The sequence below is a fragment of the Polypterus senegalus genome, chromosome 18 (assembly GCF_016835505.1).
Source record: "Polypterus senegalus isolate Bchr_013 chromosome 18, ASM1683550v1, whole genome shotgun sequence".
Taxonomy (NCBI): Eukaryota; Metazoa; Chordata; class Cladistia; order Polypteriformes; family Polypteridae; genus Polypterus; species Polypterus senegalus.
Window position 1 is genome coordinate 61746650 of NC_053171.1, and position 18365 is coordinate 61765014.

Consider the following 18365-nt stretch of genomic DNA (forward strand, 5'->3'; position numbering starts at 1 on the left):
AAAATATGAGGTTAAAACAGAAAAACAGATCACCAATTGAAGGTTTATGAATAATCGATTCGCCATCAATAATTGTTTTGGTAAAGCCATACTCAGTGTAATCCTCCCTCCATTTTATAATTTTTCCGCCACTAGCCATGATTAAATGAACGGTAAAAAAGTAAGAGTGAAGCAAGGGTGACTTATTCAGGCAGGCAGGCGACAGCTCAATAGCTCGAATTTGGATATAAGTAGGTTCTATTTAGTCGTCAGAAATATCTTTGTTAGAAATGGAAGTTGAATTTAGTCTTTAAATTTATATGGTAAAGAAAAAGTTATGCAATGATGACTAAATTTAACTATATAAAGTCAAAACTTGTATATATAAAGTCATTCCCGAATATATAAAGTCAAAACTTGATTATATAAAGTCACTCTCGGAATAAATAAAGTCAAAACTTGAATATATAAAGTGAAAGTCAAAATCTATTGATTGAAACGACTCTGAACTGAACTAAGTTAACAAAAACGTATTCATGTCAATCATGTTACGTTATTATTAAAATGTTTCCTTTTCTTTTTACTTCTCCGCTTCCAAGCGCGGGTATATATATATAGATATGACATCAACACTCATATCAATGATAAAAAAAAATTACATTAACAAGCATGTTATGTTATTTTTAAAATTTTTCCTTTTCTTTTTCATAACTTCTTTAACATACTACTTCTCTGCTGCGAAGCGCGGGTATTCTGCTAGTACTTAATAAATTTTACTTGCTTGAGGTCACGTAGGATGGCTTTAGCCTTCCCCAGTTCATCTGCCTTGTTTGATGTGGAAAGTATCTGTTCCATGTGGGTAACAGTTACATGTAAATCCTGACAAACAGCTTTCAGTGCTCTGGACTTTGATGATACCCATCTGATGGCTTTTATTTCTGAATGCATAAGCAAGGTTTCATTCAAAATAGACGCAAGATTTTGTAGCTCACTTTGTCTCTTTGGTGAAAAAGAATAAAACTTGCAGATGCGTTTAATGGTGTCTTCAAACTTTTTCAGATAGGTGTACTTGATGCTGTAAAAGACATAGACTAACTCCAGTTTATGTGCCACACAGTGTGTAACAAGAACTTTGTTACTTACAAAATCACTGAGCTTTCTGGCAACACCATTTTTAGCTCCAAGATTAACTGCTGCACCATCAATTATTGCACACAAGCTTTGGGTCATTGTCTCCAATGTTTTCAATATCAATGTCACATTTTGACAAACCATTTTTTATGGCAGCAACAACACCATCTGCTCTGGCATTTTCTAAATTCTCAATGCTAGCCATGGCTGTGTAGGGATCAAACGTTTCTGGATTAACGTACCTCAATAGTATACCTTCTTGATCTATTACTGATGAGTCGGTGCTTGAGTCACTCATGACTGAAAAGAATCTGACATGTTTCATGTGGCTTGAGACATGATTCAACAAAACAGACAATAGTGACTTCACAAGTAACGTCCCTGCCTCGATGGTCACTCCCTAAATTTACACCATTCTTTTCCTGCATAGAACACAGAAATTGAAAGTCAGTAAATGGCCTGTTGTGCTTAGCAACTGCGTAAGCAGTATTGAACAGCCTAGCATAATGCTCAACCTCCGAGCATTCAACTTTAGAAAATACTTTTTCAATTGAACCAACGTTTTTCTTACTTTTAGACTCATGCTTTGACATACAGGCAATGTGTTTCGCAGACAGCTGATGCGACAATAGTGTGTTTTTTCTGTCGACTTTCTTGCTGGCAAATAATGTGGATGTTTTGTTGGCAATAAGTGGATACTGACGGCATATTTGGCAAAAAACTGAGTCAGTGTCATCTGCATTTACCCATGGAAACTCTTTGAGCCATTGAGATTGAAAAGACCGTTTTCGTTTTTTATCATACTCACAGTCCCTTTCAGCTTTTGTTTTTCTTTTCTTGCCCTCATTTACAGGTTTTTCAGGGTCTGTTGTGCCAGTTTTAACCAAGAAACGTTTGTCAGTTTCAGCAACACGCATATAGTGAGAAAAATGTGCTTACCGCAGTGCATTACGAGTTACGCAGGTAATTCCTAATGACGTATTCGAAATTCAGCAAGATGGTACATTTCCAAAGAAGTAAATATTACCGATGTTGTCGGGGAGAAAATAATTGCATCTAAGTGAAGATTTTTATAGATATTTCATAACATTTGGAAACCGTTAGAATGTTTTTTTCTTTATCTATACTAATAAAAGGCAAAGCCCTCACTGACTGACTGACTGACTGATTGTCTGACTGACTCATCACTAATTCTCCAACTTCCCGTGTAGGTAGAAGGCTGAAATTTGGCAGGCTCATTCCTTACAGCTTACTTACAAAAGTTAGGCAGGTTTCATTTCGAAATTCTACGCATAACGGTCATAACTGGAACCTACTTAAGTACATATATACGGCCATAGCCTGCAGCTCAGTCGCCGTGTGAGGCGGAGTTGCGCCCCTCATCGTCACGCCTCAAGCACGTGTAAACCTTAAGTTTAAATTAAGTTCATAGACACGCTGCCCCTGGCGTTTGTCATGACTAAGGCAAATACGATATTCGCGAGATACAAGTTTACTGAGAGGATGCAGGGTATAAATGAGACTTTTGATCACTTTGTAACGGAGTTAAAATTGCTGGTGAAGGACTGTGCTTATGCAAACGACAATGAGATGGTCAGGGATAGAATAGTGATTGGCACAAAATCAGCTAAAGTGCGAGAACAACTTTTAAGTGCCGGGTCTGAGCTAACATTAAATAAAGCCGTGGACATTGCAAGATCGTACGAGATATTCGCGAGATACAAGTTTAATGAGAAGACGCAGGGTATAAATGAGACTTTTGATCACTTTGTAACAGAGTTAAAATTGCTGGTGAAGGACTGTGCTTATGCAAACGACGATGAGATGGTCAGGGATAGAATAGTGATTGGCACAAACTCAGCAAAAGTGCGAGAGAAACTTTTAAGTGCCGGGTCTGAGCTAACATTAAATAAAGCCGTGGACATTGCAAGATCGTACGAGATATTCGCGAGATACAAGTTTAATGAGAAGACGCAGGGTATAAACGAGACTTTTGATCACTTTGTAACATAGTTAAAATTGCTGGTGAAGGACTGTGCTTATGCAAACAAAGATGAGATGGTCAGGGATAGAATAGTGTTTGGCACAAACTCAGTGAAAGTACGAGATAAACTTTTAAGTGTCAGGTCTGAGCTAACATTAAATAAAGCCGTGGACATCGCAATATCGCGTGAGATAGCACAACCACAGCTGAGAACCTTCGATGCATGTACTCTGAGCGGCTCACGTGAACTGACTGTGAATGCAGTACGCACACAAAAAGCAAGAGCTCCAATGAGCGCTGAACAAAAAACGAATTACACAATTGAGAAGGCAGCAAAAGAATATGAAGCATGTGACGCATACAAGCACATTCATAAGTGCAGGTACTGCGGAAACAAAGCACACGGTGGAAAAAGTAAATGTCCAACTAAAGACAGTGTAAAAATGTGGTAAATTGAACCACCGCTAAAGTTTGCAGGACTGGGAAAGGTAAACCCATGCATGCAGTGTGTGATGTCTCAGATAAAGAGGAAGACAAGCTATTTATTGATGCTGTAAGAAAGGAACTACCCTCTGAATCTGAACAAGCCTTTGTAGACATATCCATAGGAAAGCAATGTGTAAAGCTTAAGTTTAAATTAAGTTCATAGACACGCTGCCGCTAAATATTCGCAGGCAAATCCACAACTTAATACCGGGAATGCCTGTTAAACATTCACGAGTGCCAATTTGGGTAGTGAACACTTCAATGAATGAAACCTGTTATCTTTACAACGGTTGACAAACACGGAATATAACTTGAACACAATACATCCTCCAAATACGAACCTGATTAAAAGAAATAATGATAATCAAATCCTTGATGATAGCAACACTCATAACAGTCACAAAACAATTACATTGACAATCATGTTATGTTATTTTTAAAAGGTTTCTTTTCTTTTTCATAACTTCTTCTCCGCTGTGAAGCGCGGGTATTTTGCTAGATTTTAATAAACTGACAGTGCGAAACCAACTTGTTTCATATGAAAAATTCTCTAATCAAAAATGATCTATAGACAGCTCATCAAAATTGATGTTGTCACGCAATAAATTTCTTAACTCCTCAATATATCATAACCTACGCGAAATCGCATATTTCAGAAAAGATTAACTGCCTAACAGGCTTTGTTATGTGGTGAAAACATTTGCATTGTAAGTAAAATGACCGCATTTTTATGTAGAAACAATTAATTTTATCAATAATATATAAAAGTTATTGACTATAATGAAAAATCATCAGATTACATTGTAATGTCGGCATGAAAAAAAAAATTACAGTATCTTAAAGCGTGTAAATAGTAGGGTAAAATACGTATGTAAGACCGTAAGACTGCTTCCTCTTTAAAAAATTAGCCGTCATTTTGTAAACAATATTGAAGATCAATTTGAGACATGAAGAACATGCCTAAGTAGGCTGTTTCCACATGAAGTACGTATCCAAATGTTTAAAATTTGAAAGTAGTGGTAAAAATGTGCCCTGCACAGCACATATAATTCTTTTTTCTTCAGAAAATTGCACTTGTCCATGGACAACTGAAACCTGAAAACACACTTGTCCGACGGTCAATTTACCCATGCCGGACGAGTTGGGCGTTGGATTTCCGCACCCCTGAGTAGGCAAGATTAAACAAAAGGAGAGCATGGAGTTTTGCATTTACTATATAGCTTCCATTCATCCATTGTCCAACACACTATATCCTAACTACAGGGTCACGGGAGCCAATCCCAGCCAACACAGGGCGCAAGGCAGAAAACAAACCCCGGGCAGGGCGTCAGCCCACCGCAGGGCACACACACACCCACACACCAAGCGCACACTAGGGACAATTTGGAATTGACAATGCACCTAACCTGCATCTCATTGGACTGTGGGAGGAAACCAGAATACCCGGAGGAAACATACCTTGTGGACTGATAAGACAAAAGTTGAACTTTTTGGAAGGCAAATGTCCCTTTACATCTGGCGTAAAAGGAACACAGCATTTCAGAAAAAGAACATCATACCAACAGTAAAATATGGTGGTGGTAGTGTGATGGTGTGGGGTTGTTTTGTTGCTTCAGGACCTGGAAGGCTTGCTGTGATAGATGGAACCATGAATTCTACTGTCTACCAAAAATCCTGAAGGAGAATGTCCGTCCATCTGTTCGTCAACTCAAGCTGAAACGATCTTGGGTGCTGCAACAGGACAATGACCCAAAACACACCAGCAAATCCACCTCTGAATGGCTGAAGAAAAACAAAATGAATACTTTGGAGTGGCCTAGTCAAAGTCCTGACCTGAATCCAATTGAGATGCTATGGCATGACCTTAAAAAGGCAGTTCATGCTAGAAAACCCTCAAATAAAGCTGAATTACAACAATTCTGCAAAGATGAATGGGCCAAAATTCCTCCAGAGCGCTGTAAAAGACTCATTGCAAGTTATCGCAAACGCTTGATTGCAGTTATTGCTGCTAACGGTGGCCCAACCAGTTATTAGGTTCAGGGGGCAATTACTTTTTCACACAGGGCCATGTAGGTTTGGATTTTTTTTTCTCCCTAAATAATAAAAACCATCATTTAAAAACTGCATTTTGTGTTTACTTGTGTTATATTTGACTAATGGTTAAATGTGTTTGATGATCAGAAACATTTTGTGTGACAAACATGCAAAAGAATAAGAAATCAGGAAGGGGGCAAATAGTTTTTCACACCACTGTAGCTGTTCAAGACACATGTTGAGTAGGGTTAAGATTATAAAATGTGATTATGAATCTTATTTTTGTTGCTGTTGTATCACCTGCTTGGGCAGTGAGCTGAGAATAATACACACTTTCTTATTTTCAAGGGGTGTATTTGCTTTTCTATGCACATTACAAATACCTGCTTTTTGACAATTTTGGAAGGGGCTGTAATTATTCTGAAATATGTACTATAGATAAGTGAAAAAATCCTTTAAACTTTTAAAAATATTTTTTGCATATTAATTTAGTTATGTATACATTGTGAACGCTGGCCCTGGCACAGACAGACGGACATCATATTGTCACCACACACCATTTATTATGTACACTATTTACAAAGTTTTCTCACGTGCACCTCCAGTGCCTTCTTGCACCGATCTCCCCAAGTCCAGGCCACACAGTCCTTTTGCCTTCCTGGCTGCCTCCCGTCCTCTCTCTCCAGTTCAGTCTACTTCCTCCCAACTTCCACCACCGACTGGAGGGAGGCGGCCCCTTAAATAACGCTCCCGGATGAGCCCCAGGTGTTCCCGGCATTCGCTCCATAGCCACGCCCCAGCGTGGCGGAAGTGTCGGCTGTCTTCCTGGCAGCTCTCCGGGCGCCACATAAAGTCTTCCCCCCGGCACTTCCTGGTGTGGCGGAAGTGCCGGGCTCCCGGGATAATTAGGCACTGGGGCGCCGCCTGGCGGTGGCCACGGGTCCCTACAGGGCTGGGCTTCCAAGCCCTGTACCCGAGGCCCACTGCATAACCAGGACGGACGCCCCCACTCGGTCTGGAGGAGGCACACGCCCTCCTCTGGTCCTCCAAGGCGTCCCGGCCGGGCTCCAGCCCCAGCCGAGGACTGTACGGGATAAACCGGCATCGGGGCGCTGCCTGGCGGTGGCCACGGGCCCCTACAGGGTAGGGCTTCCATGCCCTCGACCCGTGGCTCCCAACAGAACCAGGACGGACGCCCCCTCGCGGTCTGGAGGAGGCACAAGCCCTCCTCACGTCCACAACATGTTTCATTCCATCAAGAGAGGTGCCAGTTAAATATAAAAAAACAAACCTTTAGTTTATCAGGGTTATAGTCTGTGAGCAGTAATCATTTACTGCCATGAAACGTGACGGAAGTCAGTGTCTGTAGTATTGTCAGGTGTCTTTCAGCTTTCCTTATTTAACTGCAATAGTATTTAACAATGCATTAAAGTATGTTACATTGTATAAACAATGCCACCTTCATTGACCACAGTGGTTCTAATAGTCCTGAATAAAGGTGTTCCTCTTCTGTTCCACCAATCAGATCACTTATACATCTTTTACTCAACAGGTCTGTGAATACAAAGGCCAGGATTTGATCGTAAGTGACAGGAGAGCCACTGCAGTAGTAAAGGCAAATACGATGTTGATTACATGTTTATGTATTGTATCAAACAAATTGTCCTTCAGCACATTATTCCAAATACATTACCACAACAATGAGAACAAGTGAGTCCTCAAAAATAGTTTGCCTAGAACTTGGATATTATCCATATGTTATGAAGAAAATAAAGTGAAGAAAAGCTGTCTGTGGCCAGTTTTGCTTGTAGCAGCCAGGTTCCACCACCAATGCGTGGTGTCACCACACAGTATGCAAACACTGCAGGATGCTACACTCGACACAACCAGTCAACCATTAAAACTTCTTTCTATGATCTGCATAATAATGTCATTTCAAGATGATAGTGAACACTATTGGCTGCTCTCTGTTATGTTGACTGCCAGCTGCCACCTGACAAAAAAATAACTACACCCACATCTGGACAAACCACTTAGACTCTCCCGGCCACAATATTTGACAAGAATTCAGACTGTTGAATGCCACACTTTTCTTCTGACAACCAGAAGAAAAGTATTGACATTTTTCAACTTAGGGCATTTTATTGACATGTTTTGGCTCCTTTGTTTCAGTTTTGTGTCGGTGAATCAGACTAGTCTCTCCCATCATGTTGTAATTTGATCCAGCAATACAGATTGTCAAACCTGCTGTCCAATAACTGGTCATTTACCAGCATGTCTAATAAGTAAACTTCCTCCTTCTAAACATTTTCTGAAAGAGTCTGTGTCCATGTTTGTTCCTTGTGTGGAAATCTAAATCATGTATTTACTCTGTCAGTAATTCCAAAGTCCTTGTCAAATCTAAAAGTTGGTCATAATTGTAAACTAAATGTACATCAGTGACTTGCTGTAATATGAAAATAATCAACTACAGTGAGGAAGTACATGTAAGACAATGCCAAGGATTAGTCTGAGTAAATGTGTTGCTGTAATCAAACAAAAAAAACATGCAATATTTTAGCCAGATGGAACTCAGAAAGAGGAAAAAATATGCAGTAGTATTAAAATGAAAGTTGAGGATTTCTTAAGTCAATCAAGGGTCTTTTTTAATTAATGTTGCCCTAGTCTTTTAATGTTATTTTTTAATGTTTATAGTTCATCTGCCTTCTACCTGTATATTCTCGGTATATAGCAGAATGGGATACAGGCACTGCAGCTCCTTTTGTGAATGCTAAAATGTTAGTTTTTTTCAAAATGAAAACAAAACAATGAAACTTCCAAACTTTTTTTGGATGCTTTATGTATTTTTTAAGAGGACAGTTAGTCCCAACTCAGGTGAAATACTCATTGTCCTTTCTCCGGAACATTGATGATGCTAGCAAAAAACATCAGCTGCAAAGAGCACCTGACAGTCATTAAGAGTAGAATTTATCAGTGGAGTATTAAAAAATAGTTATAAAAATCCTTGAAACATTCTAGCAAGCATACTTTTGTTTTATATACCTCTTTTCACTAGTGAATGATTTAAAAGTGCAATTCTATAGCACAATTGTTTGCATGACATACATTTTTACATTTACTTTGGTACAGTAAGTCAGAGGTGATCTATCATGTTTGTGTTTTTATATAGTGCCTTTCATCCAAAAAGCACTTACCTTATTTATACACCCACTGAATGATATAACTGTTTACAGATTTTTTTCTTAAACTTTAAACACATATGGGCCACATCCTGAATTAAAGGATACAGTTGAACTGGGAACTGCATCTCATTCTCTACTTATGGTCTTCTCGCTGTCCTTGTGCATTGGCTTCAGATCTCAGCTACTCCTAAACCTTGACACTACATGCTTGTGTTTCTTGTGTTTCCCTCGGTACAGGTAGGTGGTGTTCTAAACAGTGTTTCAAATCCAAAGGCAACCTACTTCCCTAAGTCCCCACTTAGTATTCATTGATATTCAGTGTCGTTTCTGTCAGAACACGGTAGATTCAGTTTCCTGATTTTTTGTTTTTGTAACCTTTCAAGGCTGCAGGTAGCAAAACTATGTAAACTTTCTCTGACCTGCTGTGGGTTGGCACCCTGCCCGGGATTTGTTCCTGCCATATGCCCTGTGCTTGCTGGGATTGGCTCCAGCAGACCCCCGTGACCCTGTGTTAGGATATAGCGGGTTGGATAATGACTGACTGACTGACAACAAAGTGGCAATTTTTAGTACATTGTCTTAGACTTGGTTATGTTGTGCACGGTACAGGTTAATGAAATAAAGCACACAAACCTAAAAATTCACCTACAAACCCATCACAATAACTTGAAAGATTGAAATGTGGCAACAATCACAGCACAAGTCTAATTCCACATAGTGGAAAAAACAACCATTAACATCATGTTTTTCAAGAGGAGGAAGATTCAAGAATTTATTCATCACACATACAGTTATACAGGTACAACATGCAGTGAAATGAAAACCTGGTCTACTCCAAGATTGTGCAGAACAAAAACAAAAACACAATAGAATAAATTATAAAATTAAGAAAACGATAATAAAAATAAATTAAATAAAATTAACTATATCAAGTTAAACTAGATGAGCATGGTAGCGCAACAACAACAACAACATTTTATTTATATAGCACATTTTCATACAAACAGTAGCTCAAAGTGCTTTACATATTAAAGAATAGAAAAATGACACAATTATAAAACAAAATAAATCAACATTAACATCGAATAAGAGTAAGGTTCAATGGCCAGGGGGACAGAAAAACAAAAAAACTCCAGACGGCTGGAGAAAAATTAAATCTGTAGGGATTCCAGACCATGAGACCACCCAGTCCCCTCTGGGCATTCTACCTAACATAAATGAAACAGTCCTCTTTGGATTTAGGGTTCTCACGGAAGGGCTTGATGATGATGATGGTCACGTAGACTTCTGCCTTTTAATCCGTCCATCATTGTTAGAGCATCATGAAGCTTTGAGTACCACCACCACAAAGAAACCGGAAAAAGAAACAGAAAAGAGAGTAGGGGTCAGTACCGATTTTAGAGCCACCATGAATAGTTATTTTGAGGAGATTGAACATACAGAGTATCAGGATTAAGTTAAATTACGATTAAAATGAAGTTATAAAAAGGCCATGTTAAAGTAATGTGCTTTCAGCAGTGTTTTAAAGTGCTCTACTGTATCAGCCTGGCGAATTCCTATTGGCAGGCTATTCCAGATTTTAGGTGCATAGCAGCAGAAGGCCGCCTCACCACTTCTTTTAAGTTTTGTTCTTGGAATTCTAAGGAGACACTCATTTGAGGATCTGAGGTTACGATTTGGAATATAAGGTGTCAGACATTCCGATATATAAGATGGGGCGAGATTATTTAAGGCTTTATAAACCATAAGCAGAATTTTAAAGTCAATTCTGAATGACACATGTAACCAGTGTAGTGACATTAAAACTGGAGAAATGTGTTCGGATTTTCTTTTCCTAGTTAGGATTCTAGCAGCTGCATTCTGCACTTGTTGCAAACGATTTATATCTTTTTTGGGTAGTCCTGAGAGGAGTGCGTTACAATAATCTAGTCGACTGAAAACAAACGCGTGAACTAATTTCTCAGCATCTTTCAGTGATATAAGCGGTCTAACTTTACTTATGTTTCTTAACATAACAGTTAAGTTAACAGTTAAGAGACCCGGGTTCGCTTCCCGGGTCCTTCCTGCGTGGAGTTTGCATGTTCTCCCTGTGTCTGCATGGGTTTCCTCCTATAGTCCAAGGACATGCAAGTTAGGTGCATTGGTGATTCTGAATTGCCCCTAGTGTGTGTGTGCCCTGCGGTGGGCTGGCGCCCTGCCTGGGGTTTGTTTCCTGCTTTGCGCCCTGTGTTGGCTGGGATTGGCTCCAGCAGACCCCTGTGACCCTGTGGTTAGGATGTAGCGGGTTGGATAATGGATGGATGGAAGTTAAACTAGATTTAAAATTAAGTTAAAAAATAAAATCTGAAACAGTAAAAAGTATAAAATAACTGTGCAGTAAGTTACAGTGAGCAGTTTAAGGAACAAACTCAGTCAAAATTTAAAAAACGTGAGGATTCCAAGTTAACTGGTTTATTGAAACTGGCGTGCCTACAAGGATATGTGATATGCCCTACTTCAGAAAATGTGCTATTTCTTCCAATCTCAAATTTAACATGCCATGTTCTGCAAAAGTAAATGTTATAGAGGTATTGTAGAAAAGTAAATTGTGAAAAGGAGATAAAAGCATTTCTATCCTTTACATTTTTGCTATATTAGGCTGTTTTAGTCTTTTGTTGTATGCTTTATTAGAGTTAAATTTAGATTGATATTTTATATTGCAAAAGTGCAGTTTGATCAGCATAGATGATCAAAAATATTAGCATCTTATAAAGTATTCATATTCAGTATCTAGTTTGGTTTTTGCTTGTTTTTAATTAAGTCTACAGTTCTGTCTGATTGTGAGACAAAACTCAATAATATCTCTTTAACCATATGATAATTACTAAAACTGAAACGAATATATATATAAATATATATATATATATACTGTATATAAACAAAACAGATTATCTATACTAATAAAAGGCAAAGCCCTCACTGACTGACTCACTGACTCACTGACTCATCACTAATTCTCCAAGTTCCCATGTAGGTAGAAGGCTGAAATTTGGCAGGCTCATTCCTTACAGCTTACTTACAAAAGTTGGGCAGGTTTCATTTCGAAATTTTACGCGTAATGGTCATAACTGGAAGCTATTTTTCTCCATATACTGTAATGGAGTTGAGCTGGATGGCCTTGGGGAGCGGAGTTTCATGTGACATCATCACGCCTCCCACGTAATCACGTGAACTGACTATCAACGCAGTACGTAGAAAACCAGGAAGAGCTCAAAAAAGCGCTGAACAAAACATGCATTATATAATTGAGAAGGCAGCAAAACAATAAGAAGAGAGCGACTGACATCTACAACCATATTCATGAGTGCTGCTACTTCGGAAAGCACGGTGTAACCCTAAAGTTTAAATTAAGTTCATAGACAGGCTGCCGCTGGCGTTTGTAATTTAGTGCCTGCCCATATAAGACCGTCCGTCAGCGGCAATCCAATAGAAACACTGCCGCTAAATATTCACGGGTGAAGGACTGTGCTTATGCAGAGGAAGATGAGATGGTCAGGGTGGTGTTTGGCACAAACTCAGCGAAACTGCGAGAGAAACTTTTAAGTACCGGGTCTTAACTAACATTACATACAGCCATGGACACCACACGAGATGGCACCAGCACAGCAGGGAACCTTCGATGCAAGAACACCAAGCGGCTCACGTGAACTGATGCAGTGCACAGACAAAAAGCAACAGTTCCAAAGAGTGCTGAACAAAAACCGAATTACACAATTGAGAAGGCAGTAAAAAAATATGAAGCATCTGATACATACAAGCATATTCATAAGTGCAGCTACTGCGGAAACAAAGCACACGGTGGAAAAAGTCAATGTCCGCTAAACGAAGACAGTGTTAAAAAACCCGTGCATGCTGTGTGTCACATCTCAGATAAAGAGGAAGACGAGCTGTTTATTGATGCAGTAAGAAACGAATCGATGAATGAAACCTCTTATCTTTACAACGATTGACAAACACGGAATGTAACTTGAACACAACACATCCTACAAATACGAGCCTGATTGAAAGAAATAATGATAATCAAATCCTTGATGACAGCAACACTCAATAACACTCACAAAACAATTACTGTATATTGACAATCATGTTACGTTATTTTTAAAATGTTCCCTTTTCTTTTTCATAACTTCTTTAACACACTACTTCTCCGCTGCGAATATATATATATATATCTCGATCTACATACTCTCAAATAGACAAGCCACATGCCGTGGCGCAATTGTAGAAGCTTCGCCTCTAGTGCCGACAACCGAGGGTTGATTCCCGAGAAGGGATGCACTGAGTATGTACGCGCGCTTCCCGTTTCATTTTACCCTCGCGTCTCCTTGGTTTGGGACGTATGAAAAAATATGCGGTTAACGCATAATCATGTTACGTTATTTTTAAAATGTTTACTTTTCTTAGCACAAGCACAGCTGAGAAGCTTCGATGCATGTACTCCATAACGTGTTAAAAAAATAACGCATTTAATCACACTTTCAATTCCAAGCAAGGGAACTTTTGTCAATGCATGATTTCCTGGTACATCGATTACACTGATGCACACATCACAGCTACAAAAATGTTAGAGTCGGAATAAAGCGAGTTCCTACGACTGATCGGAGCAAAATTTCATTTCAAAAGACTACCGCGAAGCCTTGATAAAAGCATGGTTTTGTGCACACTGAAAAGCAAGCAAAATTAGATGCATTACAGAAACGGACTTTGTGGCTCTTACTGGGGATCATTGGACTTCCGTGACCGTTAGTAATTCTAATTACATCTAATTACAAAATGTTCAATGATCACACTGTTTTAGCCTAATGTACAAAATAATTTTGGCTGAGGTTACTCAGAGTTTAAAGATTAAGCTGGTCAAATTACCTTTTATGTTTCTGACTTTTTTTTTTAAGAAGAAAAACTGCACTTTATGTTGAAATTTTGGTTATTATTATTTAAAGACAATACCATTCTGAAAATGTACTTAAAGTACTTAAACTACCACTTTATTTTTGAGTCTGCCCAATTTTAACCAGGGATGATATTTTTGTTTCTGTTTTGAATTCAAATGCAGTTTAAAAGCATTTTTTTTTTTCAGAAATTAAAACAGCTTGAGTTTACAATATTCATGTCCATATCTATTATTTGATTCTGTAAGCCCACTAAAACCCTTTTAAATTAAAAAAACATTTGCGATTTGGGGCAAATTACGTGTGCGATTACATACGATTATTCAAGATTAATTCTTACACAGCCTCTAATTAATTGGATTAATTTTTTTAATCGAGTCCCATATATATATCATATATATGTGCAGATATGTAGATATGTATATATATGTATATATATGTGTGTGTGTGTATATATATATGTATATATATAACTGTGTATATATGTATATATATGTCTATATTTGTATATGTGTATATGTATATATGTATGTATATGTATATATATATATATGATGTATATATATATATGTTTATGTGTGTGTGTGTGTGTGTCTGTGTGTATATATATATATATATATATATATATGCCAGCAACACTCATGACAATGACAAAACAATTACTTTGTCAATCATGTTATGTTATTATTAAAATGTTTCCTTTTCTTTTTACTTCTCCGCTGCCAAGCGCGGGTATTTTGCTATATATATACTGTATAGATAGATATGACAACAACACTCATATCAATGACAAAACAATTACATTAACAATCATCTTGTTATTTTTAAAATGTTTCCTTTTCTTTTTCATAACTTCTTTAACACACTACTTCTCCGCTGCGAAGCGTGGGTATTCTGCTAGTACAGTATAAAAACAAAACAGCAAGAGATAGTACCTGCAGCGTCACCTGATGCCACCCACAACACCCAGCAGGTCTTTGAAGTAGAGCTCCATCTCCCACGATGCCCTGCGGGAATCTGGGACACCTCCATGCTGCCGGGAGGACTCCATCTAGCGGCCTGGATGTGTGTGCCGGGATAAGCTGCCGGCCATCTCTCACAGTCCCCCACCCTTAGCGAAGCACAGTGGGGCGCAGCGTCCAGCCCCGCGAGTGTCGTCTTTCTCTTGGAGGTGCCATTGGCTGTGGCCGGACCGTGGCTTTCCCCTGAAATGCAATCACAGGAGAACCATGGGGAGACATTGTACATATGACTTGTTTTAAATTCCTTCCTGGTTCTCCGTGGACAATTTCTCCATTTATGGCTTGGCTGTCGGCATTCATAGCACAGATGCCTACCTCCTGATTGTCTCCCCCTGCGAGACTGAAAAGAGGATGGAAACACTGGCTCCAACCCTTTAGCAGCTAAGGATAGGCCATCAGCCACACATGAGCTCACAGCTCCATGCTCTAAATTATCAGGAGACCCCCGTTTCTCTTCTGGGATCTCCTTTTTAATCTGGGGCTTTCCTAACAGTCTGGGTCTCTCTGTGTGTAAGAAAGAGACCCTTTGCTGTTTACACCTCTTTTGTTTTATGAATGACCAGTGCCGATGTCTTCAGGATCGCCTCACTCCGGGAGGCAGCACTATCCCACTGCTCCGGCTTGTTTGATCCTTCCACCGGACACTCGGTCATCATTCCCTTCTCTTTTGTAGGGCTTAAGGTTACTTGGCACCCGCTACTGATTAATTGTAGGCCCATTTCACTCTGCGTCCCTTTTTCATTTACGGTACCGGTAACACTTACCTGTACCACTGAATTAACCATTTCGGGAAACTCCTAACCAAATCACCCCAGGTATTCTTCCAACAGTCTTAAAGGCGCTTCGGCCACTGCTCCCAGTTGCTCCACAACCTTTTTAATTGAAATCGCTATCTGAAAGAAACTATGTACGGGCTGGAATAGTTTTCTAGCTCACACACGTCCATATTATTAGTTGAATCGGCCAATGGCCAATGAGTACGCCTGTTTCTGGCTCATGCTCGGTTGGGTTTCGCAATGGCGGTTGGGAATTGGAGTTCCGGAATGCAGCTAATGGCCAACTGTGATCTGCCTGTTTTAATTCAGCGGTGGATGGATCAGTCATGTCCCAGATCTCATTACATTTATGTGGTTTGAGCGATGCCTCGCTTGTCTCCCCCTTCCCCTTCGGAAAGTCAAGTCCGTCATTTCGTGGGCAAAGTAAGACGCAGCAGGACGTGGACCTTCTCCTTCCCACAATTCCTCGGGGCAGGTCACGTGTGTCTTGCCGGCAAACTGTTTGCGGAAGTCTTCAGCTCTTAAACAAGTTGTGGAAAGCGCACTACCATCTTCGGGAATATCTTCTGCCTCCCGCAGAATTTCCGGATGATCTTCTTCTACGAGGTATGAGCATGGGACAAAGTGTATTACTTTGAAAATGTTCTCCATCCCTTCCCCAGCACATACGTCGTCGTGGACGCCATCATGCGGAACTTCCTCCTGATACGCGTATCTCGTCCTGAGCGCAGGCAATGTTGATCGCTTAGCTTCCCCTTGTGTTGCGGGTCTGCTTCGTCTTTTTCTTCCCCATGATGGATTGGTGAATGGGTTTGTCGGGTTCCTGCGTGTCGTGACGCTGTCTTGTGGGTTGTGTACACAGAATATTTTTTCCTCAGGTTTTCTGCCAGACAGCCAGAAAATCCTGCCAACTACGCCACTGTGACATTAGTAGTCGCTGTTGCTTCTCTAAACCTCACAGACAAAAGTCCACACACCAGGTAAAATTATCAGAAATAATTTTATTTTCTTCTTTTTGATATTGTGCCACAGTAGACACCACTAACACCACCATAAACAATAAATCAATAATCAAATACACTAAATCAATCCTCTTCTCCTCCCAGCAGCTCTGTCACTCTACCAACCATCTTCTGCTCTCCTGCTGGGTTTGCTATAATCCTTTATATAGTCCGGACCTAGTCTGATGAAGACTTATATTTTTCTTTAGCCTGGAAGTCCTTCAGTTCTTCTGTCCCCATGACTTGGGAATACTTCCGGGCTATAGGGAAAATAGAAATTTCTGTGTCTCCCTGCAGCATCACCCGATGGCACCCAAGGCATCCAGCTGGGCTGTGAAGTAGAACTCCATCACCCACGATGCCCTGTGGGAATTCGGGACACCTCCATGCTGCAGGGAGGACTCCATCTAGCAGCCTGGATGTGTTGGCCGGGATAAGCTGCCGGCCATCTCTCACAATGTTTTGTGCACATATTTATTTTATTTGAGAAAAAGTATTTTAAGGGACTTTATTCATTTGAGTAAAAAGGATTACAGTATTTGAATTGAACTATAACCATACAGTCTTATTTTTTTACTAAAAAATTAAAAATAACATGTCAATAGTTTATTTAAATTGTAAAAGTGGTTAGGGTAGCTCATTTAAAAAGGACATAATAATTATACATGGATGGTTAGTGAAAGTTGATATAAAAATGTAAAAAGAAAAAAAAAATACAATTGGCTGTCCAACATGTCCTTATGATATACGGGCCAGCTAAACCTTGGTCATCAGAATTGTATCTTGGTATATCTTTGTCTGTGTTAACAACCATTGACCCCAATACTACTGAGTGAAGTTTATGTTCTATTTTGTTCTGTTTCTAAATGCCTGTATATCAAATAATAGTGATTTGTTTGTATTAATCATTGAGATACTCTTTCACTGTTTAATTCAATGTATGTGGGTAATTGTTAATGCATTATACTTAACTAGCTGTGCAAGCCTATGCTGTAAAAAGCCCTGTGCCTTAGAAAATATTGAAATCGTCAGAAAAAAATTGAAATGTAGAGATGTCAGGTAATTGAAACTACTCTGATATCTGTCTCCTAGGAGGTTTTGTTTTGCCAACATGCTCGCATTGCTTGTGCATTAGTGGCTAAGCAACTCTGTATTTCTTCTGTGGTTTTGTTTTGCCGACATGCATACATTGTTTGTGTATTAGTTGACTAAGCGAGTTTCTGTTTCTTTGGAGGTGAAGCCCTTACCCCGACTCCACCTCTCACTTCCAGGCCAGACAAACAGACACACACATACTTCCACGTGTAGACGTTTATATATAAGATAATACTTTAGTCCTCTGAGCTTGTATGCTGTGCAAAAATAAATTTAAATAAATATGTGTATAAAACAGGGCGCCTAGAGAAATAAACCTGTGCAGATACAGGGAGACGTGTGAATTCCACACAGGCCTAGAATTTGACCCCAGAATGCTAGACCCTTTAGAGTATAGGAAAGGAATTTAGGGAGGTCAAACCCATGCCATTTTTAATGTACCATATGTCTTATAAATACTATTCCAATACTGCAACAGAGGAAAAGGGGACAAAACATTTTCCTTTTTGTATAGCATGTTAATTGTGAATACCATCCCAAGGTTGCTTAATGAGAAGAAAGCAAAAGTACAATTGCTAATTGTATTTTTTACATTTGCAGCAGAGGCATGTTAACATACACACAATTTTAATTTTTAAATGACCTCTATCTATGTTGAAATCAGTGCCAAGACACTTTACAGTTACAGGGCTAAAGCACAACTCTACACCACCATTAAGTTACACTCAATGTCAATGTCAATTTATT

At 39.4% G+C, this 18365-nt stretch overlaps 1 protein-coding gene across 2 annotated transcripts in view; it reads left to right on the forward strand.

Annotated features, from left to right (window-relative positions):
- slc8a3 (solute carrier family 8 member 3) overlaps window positions 1-18365 on the forward strand; it is a 366652-nt gene that overhangs the window by 140716 nt on the left and 207571 nt on the right. The gene's annotated exons all lie outside the window — the stretch shown is intronic.